The sequence below is a fragment of the Apium graveolens genome, chromosome 5, assembly GCF_009905375.1.
Source record: "Apium graveolens cultivar Ventura chromosome 5, ASM990537v1, whole genome shotgun sequence".
Lineage (NCBI taxonomy): Eukaryota > Viridiplantae > Streptophyta > Magnoliopsida > Apiales > Apiaceae > Apium > Apium graveolens.
Window position 1 is genome coordinate 116,778,103 of NC_133651.1, and position 19,107 is coordinate 116,797,209.

A 19,107-nucleotide genomic window follows, 5' to 3' on the forward strand; every position below is an offset into this window, starting at 1 on the left:
AATGTTTATCCGGGATGTAAATTAAACATTTTATATTGAGTCATCAGGATATCCATTCTATTTTCTTTGACTTCAGCAGTACCTTCCATTAGTAGATCAATGGTTTTCCACATTTCCTTAGCACTATTACCTCCTAAGAGTTGATGACTCATATCCTTGTCATTCGATTCCACTAATATGAGTTGAAGGCTTGTGTCCAGATTTATCAGCTCCTTGTCAGTCTCCGTATATTTTGACGGATCCCTGGGAGTTGATGTAGAAGGAACTCTCACACTGGTAGCGGTACTTAATTCAGCAACCACTTCCTTCAGAATATAAGAACCATTCAGTAATATCCCAACATATAATGGATTCGAAGCTTTAATGAACAACATCATCCTTTTCTTCCATACATTCTAATTTTCTCGATCAAATAGGGGAACCTTGATACTTCCAACTCTTTGGTTGTTCATCATCTTGGCAGCATAAATTATTTAAGATTCAAAAACTTCAAGATTGAATATATTTAAAAATTAAAAAAATTCAAGAACTTGTTTAATTTGGTTTCTTTCTCTGGATCTTGATTTGTATGTCAATCAACAAGCTATGATACCAATTGTTAGTCCCAAAATATCGTAGAAGGGGGGTTGAATACGATACCTACATTTTTTTATTTATTTCAAGTTCTTCGTTAAAATTAAGAATTCAAAATAGACACAAAAAAATTCGAGGAATATATTGTTTTATTAATATAAACCTTGAGGTTGCTACACTCTAATCAATAAATGATTACCTACAACAAATTCAACAGCATACGGTATGTTTACAAGCTTAATAAAAATGGACTTCAATAGAGCTTCGTAAAAACACAATTGGTTGCTAAGAAGATAATTGAATGGATCAAATGCATTCTACTGCTTTTTGTGTAGGCTTCACAATGTTTTTAATTACGTTGCCTTATTACAGCCACTTAATGTAATTTTGCCTCTATAATAAACTGAATTAACCAAGTCTTCAGTTGGGGCAAGAGTGTGGAATCAACACTTAGAAGATTGTCTCACTTACACCAAGAGTGTAGGCCTTTACTTGCGCCAACCAGGAGAACTAGTTTCTTCCCTAAGAATTCCAACCTAGTTGCGCCAAGGAGGGAATAGGATTCCTTGACATAGATTTTTGAGTCTGTTACGCCTAGAAGGAAATTCTGGTCTTGTTACTTGCACCAAGAGATAGTTCTAGGACTTAGAATTATTATTTACTTGCGCCATGAGTGATAAAACATGTTCTAACCCTAGAATCAATATCTCTTGCACCAAGAAGGGAGGATATCTAATACTTAGAATAATTTCTTGACTTTCCAAATAAAGCTAGATTATTTCTCTGTTTTGATTCACACTTGTCTGTATCATTTTGATTTCTTCTATATGAATTAAATCAATCCTTTTCTGATGTGTTGACGCGTAGTGTTGTGGTTTGGTTCACAAATGACTAGCACTGAATTGGATTTACACAATCCTCTTTACAGTTCCGAACTGATATAGCTGTAGGTTATTCATTACTTCAATCATTGAAACCCTTGAACTTCAGTACTTCAAACCAATACATTTCCTTGTCACTGGAAGTCCTTTGACATTTTATTCTTCACAAAGGCTTGAACATATTATCGAACTTTTTTTCATAATCTGGTTATGGACTTAGAGCATAAATTCTATGTTTTGATTATTTGTATTTATCTAGTCTTAATCTTCGGGGTTCCTGTGCTTCACATTTAATATCATTTATCTATTTTTATTTCATGTTGATTTATAATTCCTCAGTTACATATTATGTTACATTATGCTTTATAACTTATAACCTCCATCATTCCAACCCTTAGCTCATCAACTACTAAGGTGAGTTTTGTCACTTGAGTACCCAAATCACCAATTTTAACTCTATTTTGGTTTTATGTTTCATTTTTAGGCCTTCAAGTGAACTATAGAGGGGGTGAATACAGTTATAATAATCAAGTCGATCAAACATAGTATTGTAAAGAAATAATTATTGTATTAATGAACAAAAACTGATCTATAATAGTTAAGTACTCTATCATAGGATGAATAGATATCCTTGAGAGTTACTAGGTTACACGAATGATATAAACGATAAGCAACACTTATAGTTAGACCCGACAATTTTGGACACGACTTACATAATACGAAATGATGTTTGCCTTTTTAGTACACGACACAAAAGTACACGAATACGAATGTACACGGTCAAGATTTAGTGTCGGTTTTGTGTTTACACTTTGGATACACGACACGACACAAAGTACATGACATAAATAAATATTATAATTAAATATTAATATTTATAATGAATATATGTATATTTATAATAAATATATGCATATTTAATTATAAAATTATACTTGATTTTATAATATTTTATATAAATATGGTCTAAATATATATGTATAAGGAATGTAGTCGATATAAATTAATGAGATGTGAAGTCGGATTATACGAATATGTGCTTACTTGCTAGGTGTAAATTATTGAGTTAATCATTGATATAAAGCGTATAAAAGTGTAACCTAATATGTGTTACGTGTGATATATGTATGATCGATAAGCGAATATCGGGATTGGGGTAGAAAGCTAGACATTCTGAGAAACGTCGGGAATCGATAAAGTTTCTAATTAGGGTTCATTTTATATTGTAGATTTGGAAAGCGGAGGCATTCAGGCTAGAAAAGGAAAAGAGATCTTAGGTGGAAGTAACCCGAATTCCGTGAAACAGGAAAGCTATTTGAGGCAAGTAACTCTGCCTTCTATCATAAATTGATTATAGAGTGATTAATGATATGTACTGGTAGAGTAAAGAATTTTCATAATATTGCTATTGATCCTTGTGATAAAAACCCTCATAACAATCCCTTGTTTCAAAAACTTATACCATGTAGTCATAATCTGCTATCTTTGTGATCATTGACCCTAGTGACGTAATGAACCTTTTCATCTTCCATACCTTGTTAACCTAGATTCCTATAAATTTTAAACATGTACCATAACTATATGTCGTCCCCGAAACTATTCTGATAACAGTTTTGTTAATACCTTACTTGACGATTGGTCATTTCCTCACTTTCGATATCTTTATTTCCAAGTTTGCTTATTTCCTTTGAATTCTTGAATTTAATCTAAGAATGGCTTTCGACTTGAATGAGTCCAAACGATTTCACATATCGGTAATGTTAAAATAAATTTAGCCAAACTTCTTTGTCTTCCAATATAAAGGTTTTCCAAAATGAATTCCTAAAGGATTGGATAGAGACTTAAGAGGCTAGTGGGACTAGTCCAGTCACATAAGAGACTAGTGGGGCTAGTCCAATATAAAGGCTGAAATAATGCCATAGGTACCTTAATGACCGGATGGAGGTCAGTACGGGCTTATCACCCATATTATATTTAAAAGATGGATATCCAATCAAGGGTTCTTTGTTGCTAAAAAACGAAAGTAAAAGTTTTATAAATGTTGCAACAAGCGTAATGCTTATCTTTTAATTTGAAATTGAATAATTTAAATTGAATCTTCTTCAAAGTTCTGAGAAATTTATTCGAGAACCCTGTCACATTACTTTCATATATTATTGTTTAAAGCTTGGATTGATTGTCTCTTTACACGTGAGTTTCTCTGAGAACCCTATTGAATTATCATGAGAAATGTTGATTATACAGACTTGAATATTGAAAGCCCTAAAACCCTTCTTTGAAACCCCTTTTCCAGAAAATTGATAGTATGCTGCCACCTACTTTATTGGGAATAGAATGCCTCAGATATTGTTATTATGTTGATATTTAGAACTATTTATATAGCTACTTGCTGAGCCCTTTTGCTTATTTATGTGTGTTGATCTAAACATGGTAGTTAAACAAGAATATGACCAGACTTAGGCGCACCGCTCGCAAGAGCGTTTCTGGTGATCCCTATCATATCGTGGGATTCCAATTGCCATATCAGGTAGATGCTTGTGAGGAAGCGACATGAGTTGGTGGGAAGTGTAATAGTTGAATCAGATACTTTTGGGTTATTTGTTGATTCCAAGTCGGAGTCATATAATTTGGTTTTAATTATATTAAGAGTTGTAATAATATTATTTTGGTTGGTAGTTGTAATTGTGTCTCATACTTTATCCTTTTTAGATCCTATTAGTTCGGGGTTTATTATATAATTATGCTACTATTATATTAGTTTATTGGTGTTGTGGGTCCTCATTCCTAACCCCAAGTTTGAGGGTGTCACACTTATAGTGCAAAGTTGTCTTCCTTCCTTTCACCTTCACTGTTTGCATGAATTGACTAGGTTCAACACTAGCTTCTGTCATTCCTTCATCCTGGTCATCATCTGCATCTGTGACTGTCAGCATTTGCCTCTCAGTAGTTGTCACAGTTGTTGTAGTCAATTCCCTTGTTTGCACAAGCTACTTTCCTCTACCTCTTCCTCCACTTCTTCCACCTCCTCTACCTTTACTTTTATTAGTAGGCTTAACAGAAGCACTACTAGAACCAATTATATCATCACCCTTACATCTCCCAAATTCTTTTCCTCCTTTATTTCATCCTTCAAGAGCTTCATCATCATCATCAGAGAGAGTTACATGGGTGAGAATTTAGATATAATAGCCTTTACCTTCTCCCCCTTTTTGGCATCATCATTTCCAACAAAAGAGATAAGTAGATCTAAGGTAGACTGAGTACCATCAATTTGCTATTCAAGTCTTTCCCCTATTTTTCCAATTTGTCTTGCCTTTCAGTCAAAGGCTTGAGACATCTTGTAACTTCCAATGTTTTCTTGGACTTTACCTCATTAAAAGCATCCTTGATAGATTTAATTTGAGAGTGAGATATTGTTTGAGAAGCTTGAATTGACTTCATTATTATTATTGTAGAGGCCTTCAAGTGATCTTGGAGTGAAGGATCTTGAATTTGACTTTTAGTAGAGAGCACATGATAATGAGCAATCTGAGGTGAGATGGTATATGTAGAATTCTTCCCTTTAGAATCCCACTCAGCAACTCTAAATACATATGGTGCTTTAGTAGAGTGCTCTCAGTTCCTTTTTTTCTCATACTCTATCATATCATCAGGAAATGGAGCATCGGTTAAATCCTCATCAGGATCAAGGGCCACATTGATATTGTCCATATCAATATCGTCATTAGCATTTGAAGAATCTAAGTCTTCGGTATTTGGCTCAGGAGACCTCTGCACCACTTCATCTTCAGCATAGAATCATTAAGAATTTATGTGTGAGAGCAAATTGTTCCAGATATTTCAAGATCCGCTCCAACTTCAATGCCATTAGGAATTAGTAAAAGCTGTATGTGGACATCAAGACTGAGAGTGGACTATTTCGCATCTTCCTCTTAGCAACAAAAGGGAAAGTAAAAGATGCGGATGGAGTATCAATAGCAATGGACTATTGAGCTTCTTCAATAATAGCTATAACAAAGATTTTTTATGGAATAGTAGATTGAGTGGACTACATAATATAATCAGTATTTACAGCTGCAGGGACTATATTTGTATTAGCACTTGGTGCATCAGAGTTTGATTGGGGGACAGTAGGGTGTACATCATAATATGTTTCTGATAAACTCTGAGCACTTTCAAGAGTAGAAAAAAACATTTAGATCTCTATGTTCTTTTAAGGTAGTCTCACTACTTCTCATATAACTCATCTCAAGACTTTTAGGAGTCTGAGTTTCCTCACTAGGGTCTACTAAACCCTTTCTCTCATCTACCTCTCCTTATGCCAGGTCAGGAGCCTGCCTCTTAGTATTTTTATTTTTTTCTTATTATATTCCCTCAATATAACTAAAAAAGCTCTGGAAACTTTGTCCTGTAGAAATAAGAGGTGTCTGAGAAGAGATGTATGTGGTCACATAAATAGACGTACCCTCCTTGGGAGGACTATCCATGGTCATACCATCAGTATATGTGACAAATATAAACTCTGAAAAAACAATATCAGTATTCAAATTAAATACTGAAGTAGCAAATACCCGGCTGGTGTAGAAATCCTCTGGGGAGGAAGATCATTCCTCTTACCATTCTTAGATATCAAATCCTGAAATGCCCTCTTGCTGAGCTTGAAAGGCTTGATCTTATCATCATTGGTCATAACAACATTGGAGAAGCCATAAGAAAATATAAGCTGACAAAATCTAGCATAAAATACATTATGTCTATCAGCATTTATCGTATCACCTATGAAACACGATATTTTTTTCTACCAAAATCATTCTGAGTTCCAAAGATTAGAGAAAGCCCATTTTGTTAAGACATGATTGGAAGGGCATCAAAGTTTATGCTCTTTTCGAGAATGCTCTAGTGATACAGTCAAATAAGAAGTTCCTTTCCCTATATAGGTAAGGTCTTTTCAATTGACCTAGAGTCTCCAAGGGTCTATCACAACCAATCAATGTGGGAAAGCGTCTCATGGCTGAATCTCCTACCATTTCAGTTTTTTCTTAATTGGTAGACAAGTCCAAAGCATTCCTTACAGTCTGTATAGTTATTATTACAGTTTTATTACCATGAGAAAAAATTATATTATGATGAAAGGAGAGAGGGAGGGAGGGATGGAGGGAGAGAGAGATGAGTGTTTTTTATCTAAAGATAATATGAGAGAGTGCAAGAGTAGTGGGATTTGTTGGGTTAGTTGGTGAATCTGTTCAATCAAGAACGCGCATTTGGTGAATGCAAGTTTGCTTGGGTAAATTAGAACAAAATTCAAAACCCGTTATTTTGGGCACACGCTATATCAACATTAGTTATTTTAGGGCATTTTCTCAGAAAATTATTAGGTTTTTTAATCAAAATAGACTATGATAAGGTGATACTGTATATACATGCATATTTTATATATACCAGTATATAACCCGTATGATTCACGGTCGTTTTTATCATCATATATTATAAATTATAATAATTTTAATAATATGTTGCTTGTAGGATTAGATCTTATATCACTTGAATATAATATTTAATATTATATCTAACGATTCTCATCAATTTAATCTGACGGCTGTAGATTGCATGATCAAGGACAAATAACCAAAATTTTAATGTTTCGTATTTAATATATTAGTAAAGATAGATTGGTGAAGATTACCTTACCGATGGTCACTTTAGCGAGGGTTCCATTGTATATTTACATGCATTTTTGTATATATTTATAAGTCCAAAATAAAGAGGACGTTTAAATTGAAGAATAAGCTAGTATCAAAAATTGATGGGGGCAATATTCGAGAATTAATTCTAATCTCATCTTATATTCTTGTAGGTTTATCGCCCTATCAAATGTTATTATTTTCTCAAGGTCAGTGATTAATCCAGTGATTTTTCTTGCTCTAATCAAGAAAAAGAATCATTTAATTGGTGTTTGACTTATTTTTGTTGTTTTTGGATCTTATAATCGCAATTGCAATTACAGAAACTGCAGAGATACTATTGGGTACGATCTCAAAACTCACATTGACTGCATTTTCTTTACGACATCTTCTTTTTCTTTCATTTATTTTCTGATACAAATCTAACACAAACTAAACAACGTTTGAAACATTTTCAGGTGTACAAAATTTTGTCCTATATTATTTATGTTGTATTCTTTAGAGAATATGTAAAAGTTTAATCACTTCAATCATATTTCCCGTTAGCAACAAATATAGATAAACACATTTGGTTAATTATATTTGTCAAACCACTAAATCCCTTAGATATAATTTTGCATATCATAATTATATATAACACAATTAGAGTATGCACCTTTCTCATTAAAAAAAGTTTACACAATCATTGTTTTATTATATATTAGGTAATAGTTTTTGTTATTACCCTTGGAGATGCTCTAAGATGATATTTTATATCCACCCCTTATGAATACACATAAGGAAATTACTTACCGTGAAATAAAATCGGACCGCGAGTTTTTAAGAAAAGTGTTTTACTAACAAATAGGTGTGAAATAATTTCACAAGTTATTTTTTTAATTAAAATTGGACTTACACTATTTGGTCCATATGTTGCTTGATAACTATCTTGTTGAACTTCATTTATAAATTACGACTTGTATGGTAAGATTAAAAGAACAAGAATAACAATCATGCTTGTTGAGATGAAAAGTTATTATGAAAAGGAGAAATTTAATGCAACATCATATTTTGTTGACTAACCATCGAAATCATATGGATATCATCAAGAAAATGAGTATAATGATTTTGATGAGACTATATTTGTATTTGAATTATTTTCAATTTAGTTGCAAAATATTTACCATTTATGGTGATTCATCAACAGAACTAGTCGACCATAGTAATCGCTATATGAAAACGATAACTTGCAAAATATACTGATGAGCTGGGGAATTATAAGGATGAATATAAGTAATTTCTAGTTTTCAAACTAATATTGATTTTTATGCAAAATTAGCATATATATGTATGTACGTATATATGTATGTATATATATATATATATGTATGTGTATGTATATATATACATATTTGTATGTATATATATATATGTATGTATGTATGTATGTAGACTCGTGATAAAATAGAAACCACACTTAAAAAAACTAGAATCTATTAAAAAATTACATATTTACATTCCTATTTTACAACACCACGCCCTCCCCACAATGGTCCACTACAAAACACATTCTCCCAACGTCACACCTCCCCCCACCATCTAGCCTTCATCTCCGATCAAACCCACTCAACTTCTTCATTCCCGACCATTTTTTCTGAAAATATCTACTCGGAACACTTTCTTCATCAATTCTCCTTCTTAATAAATTAATTGTACCACCTACTTGTAGTAAATCATCAATGGTTTCTCCGACTAATAGGATTAACGATTTTGATCTATCTCTGTAGAAAATATAAATTTGTATGTCTATGTCTCGTAATACTTGATGATTTTTATTATACAAGCAGGTGATTTTTGTGATATAAATCAGTGATTGTCGTCATACGATTTATTGATTGAATTTTAGATCTGGTGGTTTGTTTCATATCAATTAGTATATATTAATATTTCATGCTCAAATTCCAGATCTGGTGATATTTTTTAAAAAATAGTGACTATTGGATAATGATTATTGAGATTGTTATATATATATATCTTTATTTTATGGAAATCGTTCAAAATCACACCCACTAACACTCTTATCATGTACATTAAACTTCGATCATCTTCATCATTTTTATGTTATACGAGTTACTAATTTACTTAATAGAAACAGTGATGAGTTAGTAATTTACGTAATAGAAACAGTGATTAAAAGTTAAATTTGATAATTTTGAATATAATGAAATTGATGGTGTGAAGATAACTGAAGAAATACATTTTGCAATGTTCTGTTTCGCTATAACACTCATAAAAGTTTTAATAAAATAGTAATGTTCATAAAACATGATTTACAAAATAATAAATTTTGCAATGTTTACTTACAAAATTTACACGGTCTTAAAGGTTTTTATGGAATGCGGATGGAGTATCAGTAGCAATGGACTATTGAGCTTCTTCAGTAATAGTTATAACAAAGATTTTTTATGGAATAGTAGATTTAGTGGACTGCCAAATATAATTAGTATTTACACTTGCAGGGACCATATATGTATTAGCACTTGGTGCATCAGAGTTTGACTGGGGGACAGTAGGGTGTACATCACAATATGTTTCTGATAAACTCTGAGCACCTGCAAGAGTAGAAAAACCACTTAGATCTCTATGTTCTTTTAAGGTAGTCTCACTACTTCTAATGTCACTCATCTCAAGACTTTTAAGAGTCTGAGTTTCCTCACTAGGGTCTACTAAACCCTTTCTCTCATCTACCTCTCCTTATGCAAGGTTAGGAGCCTGCCTCTTACTATTTCTATTTTTCTCTTATTATTTTCTCTCAATATCACTAAAAAGCTCTGGAAACTTTGTCCTACAGAAATAAGAGGTGTCTGAGAAAAAATGTATGTGGTCACATGAATAGAGGTACCCTCCTTAGGAGGACTATCCATGGTCATACCAGCAGTATATGTGATAAATATAAACTCTGACAAAACAATATCAGTAATTAAATTAAATGCTGAAGTAGCAAATCCTTGGCTGGTGTAGAAATCCTTAGGGGAGGAAGATCATTCCTCTTACCATTCTTAGATATCAAATCCTGAAATGCCCTCTCGCTGAGCTTGAAAGGCTTGATCTTTTCATCATTGGTCGAACAAACATTGGAGAAGTAATAAGAAAATATAAGCTTCCAAAATCTAGCATAAAATGCATTATGTCTATCAGCATTTATCGTATCACTTATGAAACACAATATTTTTCTGCCAAAATCATTATGAGTTCCAAAGATTAGAGAAAGCCCATTTTGTTGAGACATGATTGGAAGGGCATCAAAGTTTATGTTCTTTTTGGAGAATGCTCTAGTGATACAGTCAAAGAAGAAGTTCCTTTCCCTACTTAGATAAGGTCTTTTCAATTGACCTAGAGTCTCCAAGGGTCTATCACAACCAATCAATGTGGGAAAGCATATCATGGCTGAATCACCTACCATTTCAGTGTTTCTTAATTGGTATACAAGTCCGAAGCATTCCTCATAGTCTGTAGAGTTATTATTACAGTTTTATTACCAGGAGAAAAATATTATATTATGTGTCCCATTTGCACCCCACCATCAAACACAACAATTTTCCAGAATTCAAGAACTTGAGTAATTGAAACTTTAATTGGATTTGTAAAGTAAAAACCGATCTCACTCATATAGAGTAAATCCTGAATGATATGAAGAAGTATTTCCAGATGCTCCCCCTAAGCTAGTGCTACCAGAATTATCAAAATTTACTTCACTAGTATTTAAGGAATTAGAGTATGAAGAAGTATCTCCAGATGTTTCTTCAGTTATATCACTTGAGTTAGACTCATGAGAATGATCTTGTTGTTCCCCCTCAATATGTGCTTTAGTGTTTGGTGTTTTACCATTAAGAAATGGCTCATCAGAGTCTGATGTGATATCAGAATTTACAGTATCAATATTTGGAGCAATATCAGAATTTATCTAGTTCAGCACATGGCACTTCATTTTCAAATATCAGTTAATCACGATCATTAACATCTTCTAATCTAGTTATCTTTTTGTCATAAAAAGAAACATGAATTGACTCCATGACCACCCTTTTTCTCAGGTTGTAAACTCTGAAAACTTTTGTTGATAGTGGATAACCAAAAAAATGCTTTCATGAGCTTTGAGATCAAATTTGGTTAGTTGTTCAGAATGAGTTTTGAGAACATATTATTTACAACCAAAAATATGAAAGTAGTACTTCAAATTTGGATTATTTCCTTTCACCATTTCAAATGGTGTTTTTCCATGCTTGTTGATCAAGGTTGCGTTCTGAGTGAAGCATGTCGTCTGCACAGTCTCAGCCCAAAAATAAGTTAGCAATTTTGATTCTTCAATCATGGTTATTATAGCTTCTATGAGAGTCCTTTTCTTTCTTTTAATAACTTTATTTTGCTGTGGAGTTTCAGGAGCAAAAAACTCTTGTTTAATGCCTTTTAATTTGCAGAACTCTTCCAGTGCTATTCTTGAATTCAGTTCCATTATCACTTTTTAGAATTTTCATAGTGTGCTTTGATCTTTTTCCAATTTTCTCACATGATCAAGAAGAATAGACGGATTCTCATCCTTTGTATGCAGGAAATACACCCATGTGTACCTAGTATACTCATCAACAATGATAAATGTATACATCTTCTTTGTTATAGACATCATTTACTGGACCAAAAAGATCAATATGTAATAAGTTAAATGGTTCAAGAATTAAGGATTCAGTTTTACTCGTGAATGCAGATTTTCTTTGTTTGGCCTTTTGGCATGAATCACATAGGAAATCAGGAGTAAAGTGTACTTTAGGAAATCCACTTACTAGATCTTTCTTTACAAGTTCATTGATGTTGTTGAAGTTCAAGTGAGAAAGTCTTTTATGCCAAGTTCAGCTATCTTCCACAGTTGCTTTACTTAGCAGACAGATTGCAGAGCCATCCGTGTTTGTGGAAAGCTTGGCTTTATATGAGTCACCATGTCTATATCCAATCATTTCAATATTTTCACTTGATTTGCTAACATTTTCACAATTTTTATCATAAAAATCCACATGGTAACCTCTATCACTGATTAACTCACACTCATCAGATTATGCTTAAGTCATGCAACTAGAGCTACATTATCAATGACGATATTCCCAAATTTAATATTTCCATATCCCAACGCCTTCCCTATGTTGCCATCTCCATAAGAAACAGTTGGGTAACCTTATCCTTAAACTCTAATAGTCGGGCTTTATATTCAATCATGTGTCCCGGGCATCTACTGTCCAATACTAGGGTATTTTTCCTTTTACTTTGCAATCAAATTGACCATTAGTTAGAATTTTTAAGGACCCATACTTGTTTGGATCTTTTGGCTTTTTTAAGTTTGTTAACATTTACAGCATAAGTCTGCATATTAGAGTTCATGTTAACATTCTTCATATCATGAGAAACACATGCAAAAATAACTTTTATTTTATTTAAAGAGGGTTTCAGTACATAGTAATAATAATACAAACTGTGATACTTTTTACATGTGTAAATCGAATGTCAAATGCTACCACAATAAAAACAAGGTTCATGTGGTCTATATCTAACTAACCTTTTCCCAAACTTTGATTTGGGAGGGATAGTATTTATCCCTTTATTTTTCTGCAAGCAACATTAAGATGATTAGTACTACGACAATTTAAAGAAACCTTTCTAGTTGCTTAAGAATGAGCTTATACTTGTTTTTCCTACTGACACCTACTTTTTCATTTCGGTTCTTTCTAGACCATTTTCCTTATTTTTCTTTGTAATTTCTTTCATCTTTTGCTTAAGCTTTTTTTAAGATATTAAACCAATATTTACTGTCTTAGCTTTAACATGTAAAGTTTTATCAGAATTTAATGTTGAGTCTGAAATAAACCTTCTAATATACTTATTTAAGTCCATCAGCATTTAAGTAAAACTTAACAGGTGTTAGCTTAGATCTATCTTTCTTGATTTGTGTATCAGTATTTGCTGGTTTGAGTTTTCTTAATTTTATCAGTTTTAGGCTTCTCTGTATAACCTAATCATGAACCCCAACAGTCACTTTCAATTAAACCTTGAGTTGATTTACCTGAATTTGTCCAAAGCTTGATTACTTCTCTTTCATTAGACAAGTATTTTCAAGATAAGCATGATTTTCAAGTAATTTCTCTTTAACATACACAAAATCATCTATTCTTTAAGTTCCTAACATGAAGATTAACTCCGCTTCTAAGTGATCATTCATTTTCCTTATGTAAGAATTTTTAATTTTAATTCTAGCATTTTCAAGAGTCTGATCCCTATAGCTAATAAGTATGCAAGGTTTTAAGGAATAATCTCAACTCAACAACATCATCGGTATCAAAAGTAAGAGTTGTTTGAGGTATCTTAATCTCATGAGTCTAGGTATTATTATCAACATTTGCAATGAGTGCATAGTTGACATCTTCATCAGGGTCTGAAGTGTCAGCCCAGTCCATCTTCTTTGTGATTAAGGCTTGCTTCCTCTTAGCTTTTAGCTTCTTGCAATCACTTGTAAACTTCCTAACTCCATCACAGTTGTAACGCTTAATCTTGGACTTAACCACTCTGCCTAATATGTACTCCTTGCCATCTGATTTCTTATAGTTCTTCTTATTAGAGTTTGAAGAAATAGAACATCTCTTAGAGAATCTCGTTCCCTTCTTCAAATCCTTATAGGCCATCTTCTTAAAGCTTCTCACATTAAAAACAGCCATCTGCATAAGCTTCTCATCATCACAGTCATCACTATCAAAGTTTATGGAATTATCAGCATTTGAGTCATCATCAGTATTTGATGACTCAGTATCAGACTTTGCAACCATGGACTTTTCTTTAAAATGGCCTCTTCTCACGGATTTCTCTCTTGGCTTCTCTTCAGCCTTTAGTGCAATTAGTCTTGATTTTGACCCTTTTGCTTTTACTTCTTTGTTTCATCTCAAGTTTACGAGTCTTGAGCCCGAGATGTATATTCAAGATCATAGTTATCTAATATGGATGTGACCTTCAAATCCCATTTTTCAGAAAGAGCAAGAAGAAACTTCAAGTTTGAATATTCTGGATCATACTCCTTGTCCAAAAGTGATAGATCATTCAACAGTTTTTAATATCTGTCATAAATATCTGTCAATGACTTATCAGCTTTTGAGTCAAATTGTTCATACTCCTGTGTGAGTATTATCCTTTTATTTTTCTTGATAGCAGTTATATATTGGAACTTTAGCAGTTTGCATCCAATAACCCTATTGGACATTAAACTATCCAGAAGAGATGTCTCACTTTTGCATCCTTCATACTATAGGACACATCTTCAGCTGAATAGTCCTTTACTTTGGGAACCATATTTTTAGATTCACCAGCAATAACAACAACCAATTTCTTTTCCTTGTCAGGACCATCATAAATTCTGCAAGATATTCAGCATTTGTGGCTTGCAGAAACATAGTCATCTTTACCTTTCATATGGGATATTCGTTCACCTTCATAATTGAAACTCGAATAGTTTCAGATTTGTTGATGTTATTATGATTTATATTTTTTGCTGGTGGTGGTTGTGTTTGATTTTCTTTGCAGTCATAGTTGATTATTTTTTCGGATCTTAAATTATTTGTGCATTAACAACAAGTTCTGATACCAATTATTAGGCTTTTTAAGTGAACTGTATAGGGGGTAAATATAGTTATAACAATCAAATCAATCAAACACAGTATTGCAAAGAAATAGTTATGTATTAATGAACTTAAAACTGATTTGCAATTGCAAAGTACTCTCTCAAAGGACGAACATAATCCTTGAGAGGTTTTAGGTTACACGGATGATATATAAACGACAAGCAACACTTATATTGTAACCCTAATTTTTTTTATATACTGCACAGCTATGCAATCAATTGATTGCTAAAATACCTAAAGTCCGACACCAACATATCTCTGTAAATATTATCTCTTTGTAACAGTGTCAATCATCTCCTGGTTTCCATCTTGACAAATACTAAAATGGATGAATATCGATGACAAATGTTGATATCAATTAATGATGAGTTCATCTTCAGTCAAACTTTGATATCTTCATAAACTGTAATATCAACTATGACAAATACTGTCTAGATAAATGCTGACAGTATATACTAATATCATCAATTATGTCTAATATTCATCCATACTCTTGTTGATCTTTTCCACCGTAGATTAAAGCTGCTCGAGCTTATTTGCCTTTGCGGTTATAGCATTCTCATGTTTTTGCAACATTTTATCCGCCATATCTCCAAGAATGGACCGCTCTGATACCACTTTGTCACGATCTAAATTAGAATTTATACTAATTAAACTAAAATCACATAAGAATTAAAGATAAACTAGCTAAGGAAAAATAAAAATACACATTTCATTTGTAATGATTCCCCTCTCCAATGTTCGGTACAAATAGCATGTTCTCTACCAACCAAAAAACTAGCACGTGGCCTAGTACCAACTCATAGGTACCTTACTTAACCAGCCACTTACATAAAATATTGTTGCTAAAACGATTTTTATTAACTGCTAGTCAATCTTTACCTTCTTAACTTCAAACAACAGTATAACTTCAATGATCCTCCTGCCAATTTCTCTTATGACTTAAACCTCTTTTCCAACTCGATTGTGAGATGATTTATGAATCATCAATCACTAAAGAGAATTATATTCATATTCCTCTCTGTTTTTCAAATTTCTGATTCTATCGATAATGCATAATGTAAACGATGTAGTTGGATTTGTTAAATACTTATATGATCTAACTCAATTTCCTTCCACTTTTGAATATATAAGACGAATTGATTTTTTAGCATGATATCAAATCTCTTTAAAGTTTAAAATCTTTTATATTGTACTCCCGAGTTAGATTTACGAGAGAATAGAAAATTCCAAAATTCTCTTTTATAGTTGTGGTCTCGAGTTTTTTCCAATAAGAAGAAAAGAGAAAAAGAGCAATTTTCTCCTCGTAAGTTTTTTCCCAAAAATGGTGGGATGATTCAAAGGGAACTCTAATGGATATATTCAAATAATTTCCGCCATATCATTACTTTCAAAATTTTCTTCTTTTTTTCGAAAAAATTCAGGAGCACATGAGAGAATATCTTTTTGTTTCTTTTCTTTCCCCTTATCCTCTCTAATGAGCCGACTTCGGGTAGAGATTTAATTAAACAAGTCGAGCCGACTCGCACGACTTGTTAAAATCGTCTGACTCGTTAAAACGGGCTTATTTAACTAAATGAGCCAACTGAACTAGACTCGTAAAATTAAACGAATCGAGTTCGGGTAGATGTTTAGGCATTATCGTTCAATTATCGTTCCCGGGACAGTTATAAGGAGCAAATTAATCCCCGTAGCGGGTTAAGGTTCCTGGATTGTGGCTGAGATAACACTCTCGGACCCAAAATGATCCTTTAACTTGACTAGAAAAAGATTAGATGCTTTTTTTACCTGAAATTTCCTTTAAATGAATTGGTCATTTAACGGCAATCACGACTGATTTGAGTTCAATTCAAATTTTTATTTTATACAACTGAGCTTGTGAGAATTTATTGAAGGAGAAACTAGAATCCGACATCCACAATTTCAAGTGGAATACACGCATGACCTTTATATTAAGAACAAGTCAGTTATACATGATATACTTGTGCATCCATTAAGTGATTCGGTTCATGTTCATCATCATGTTGTGTACACATATGTAAATATTGCTGTAAAAATTCATTTGAAGAATTGAAATCTCTGATGCAATCTTTCACATGCAATCTTTTCTGTAGTTTCACGTTTATGACTTTCTGTAGCACTGGCTCTGGTTGCAAGATATATATGCGGAATAGCATTCCTATCTGTATTTCTGATCTACAAATTGAGAAGAAGACATTTATCTGCATATGACTCCATTGAAGACTTCCTGCAAGGTCAAAACAATCTCATGCCTATTAGATACAGTTACTCCCAAATAAAGAAATTCACCAAAGGGTTCAAAGATAAACTTGGTGGAGGAGGATTTGGTACTGTATATAAAGGAAAACTTCGAAGTGGCCTTGTTGTAGCTGTAAAAATATTGAGCAACTCTATGGCTAGCGGCCAAGATTTCATCAATGAAGTTGGTACAATCGGTAGAATCCACCATGTTAGCATTGTGAGACTCGTTGGCTATTGTGTTCAAAACGTGCTCTCATATACGAGTTCATGCCTAATGGATCTCTTGATAAATACATTTTCCATGAAAAAGATGGTGGTGAAGTAGGAACAAACACTTTGAGTTGTGAAAAGATTTATGAGATCTCATGCAAAGTAGCCTGTGGCATCGAGTACTTACATCGAGGTTGCGACATGCAAATCTTGCATTTTGATATCAAGCCTCTTAATATCCTCCTTGATGAAAAGTTTGATCCAAAATCTCTGATTTTGGTCTTGCAAAATTACGGGTGACAGATGATAGTATTGTGACTATGACAGCAGCAAGGGGAACTGTTTCTTGTACGTCTGATGCTTATAGTTTTGGAATGTTGTCGATGGAAATGGCTGGGAAAAGAAAGAATTTGAATCCATTTGTCGATGAAATTAGCTAAATTTACTTCCCTTCATGGATACATGACCAAATTAGCCAAGGAAAAGAGATTGAAATGGAACATGCTACTGACAATAAAAGGGAGTTGATTAAGAAGAAGATTATTGTAGCAATGTGGTGTATACAAATGAAGCCAACTGAGCGTCCTTCGATGCACAAAGTTATTGAATGCTTGTAAGGGGACCTCAAACTTTTAGTGATGCCTGCTAAACCTCTAATTTGTCCCCCAGAGCCCCCAGTTCCGGATCAAGAACTGAAACTTACATCTTGAAAGTGAGAATTTGATGCCATACTTTTGAATATGATCAGGAGGATGTTAACCTACTTATATAGTCACTTGATTTGTTAAACTAGGAACTACTTTCACCTAGCCTATTAACTTGGTTTGTAATGCAAATCGTAAGAGCACCATTTCAACTTATGTTCCTTTTTCCTATAGTGAGAATAAATTAGATTCTATGTTCAGTTTATGATCTTAAAAAGCAATCCAATTTAAAAGTCTTACAATTATTGTCAGCTTTTGATTTTAGTTTTTCCAAGATTCAAGTGAATTTGTAGGATTCTCACATAGCTCCAGAGCTCAAAAACCCCAATATGCTTTTCTTCGAGGTTTAGAAACTCAAGGGTTGTTGCAGAAATTGGTATACCGTATGCTAGAAAATAAGGGGGGAAAGGAAATGATGTTGTCAAACTTTTACTGCTTTTTTTTCACCGCAGGTTTCAAGTATCAAATGTCTAAATCAAATTCATCGGTACTAATCCATTATTATCTACCTGTGTCATTTTAACTGCTAAATTCGCTGGGTATTTTCATTGATGTAGAATGTATTTTCCCTAGTCCTACCTATTATCGACTTGTCTTAGGGTCTTTTTGTCGAACCCTTGGTTAAATTTGTTTGTTCAGTCTTTCTTCTTTTCTGCAGATTTATTCACAAAAATACTCGAAAAATGCCACATTCTTGTTAGAGTGATGGATCTGCCGTAAACAATTGAGATTGAGTTCCTAAACAAGAAACGATGGAACTCGCCTTTATGGTCTCCAATTCCAACACATGTAACTTTTGTGCTTTAGAGGCTTTGCATTCCCTGTCAAATAGTGTTAATAAAAACTGCAAAACTCAATAACTAAATCTAAACCTATATTCACCGATGAGTGAGCATTGAACAGTTGCGGCCTCTAACAAGAATTTCTCGTAACTTAAATTCCACAAATACAGATTATTGCCATCTACATATATTGGATTTTGTTCACAAAGAATCTCGACCTGCACGGTCTGCAGCTGTACCCTTCTAAAAGGGTTGTCTGCCTCCCTTCAGCACCTTGTGATTTGATTACTGATTTTGCTTTCACTGGTTTGTGAGAAAAGAATTTAGAA

At 33.2% G+C, this 19,107-nt stretch overlaps 1 pseudogene; it reads left to right on the forward strand.

Moving 5' to 3' along the window:
* Positions 1 to 16,993: 16,993 nt before the first annotated feature.
* Positions 16,994 to 18,011, forward strand: LOC141724771 (rust resistance kinase Lr10-like; annotated as a pseudogene).
* The last annotated feature ends 1,096 nt before the right edge of the window (positions 18,012 to 19,107 follow it).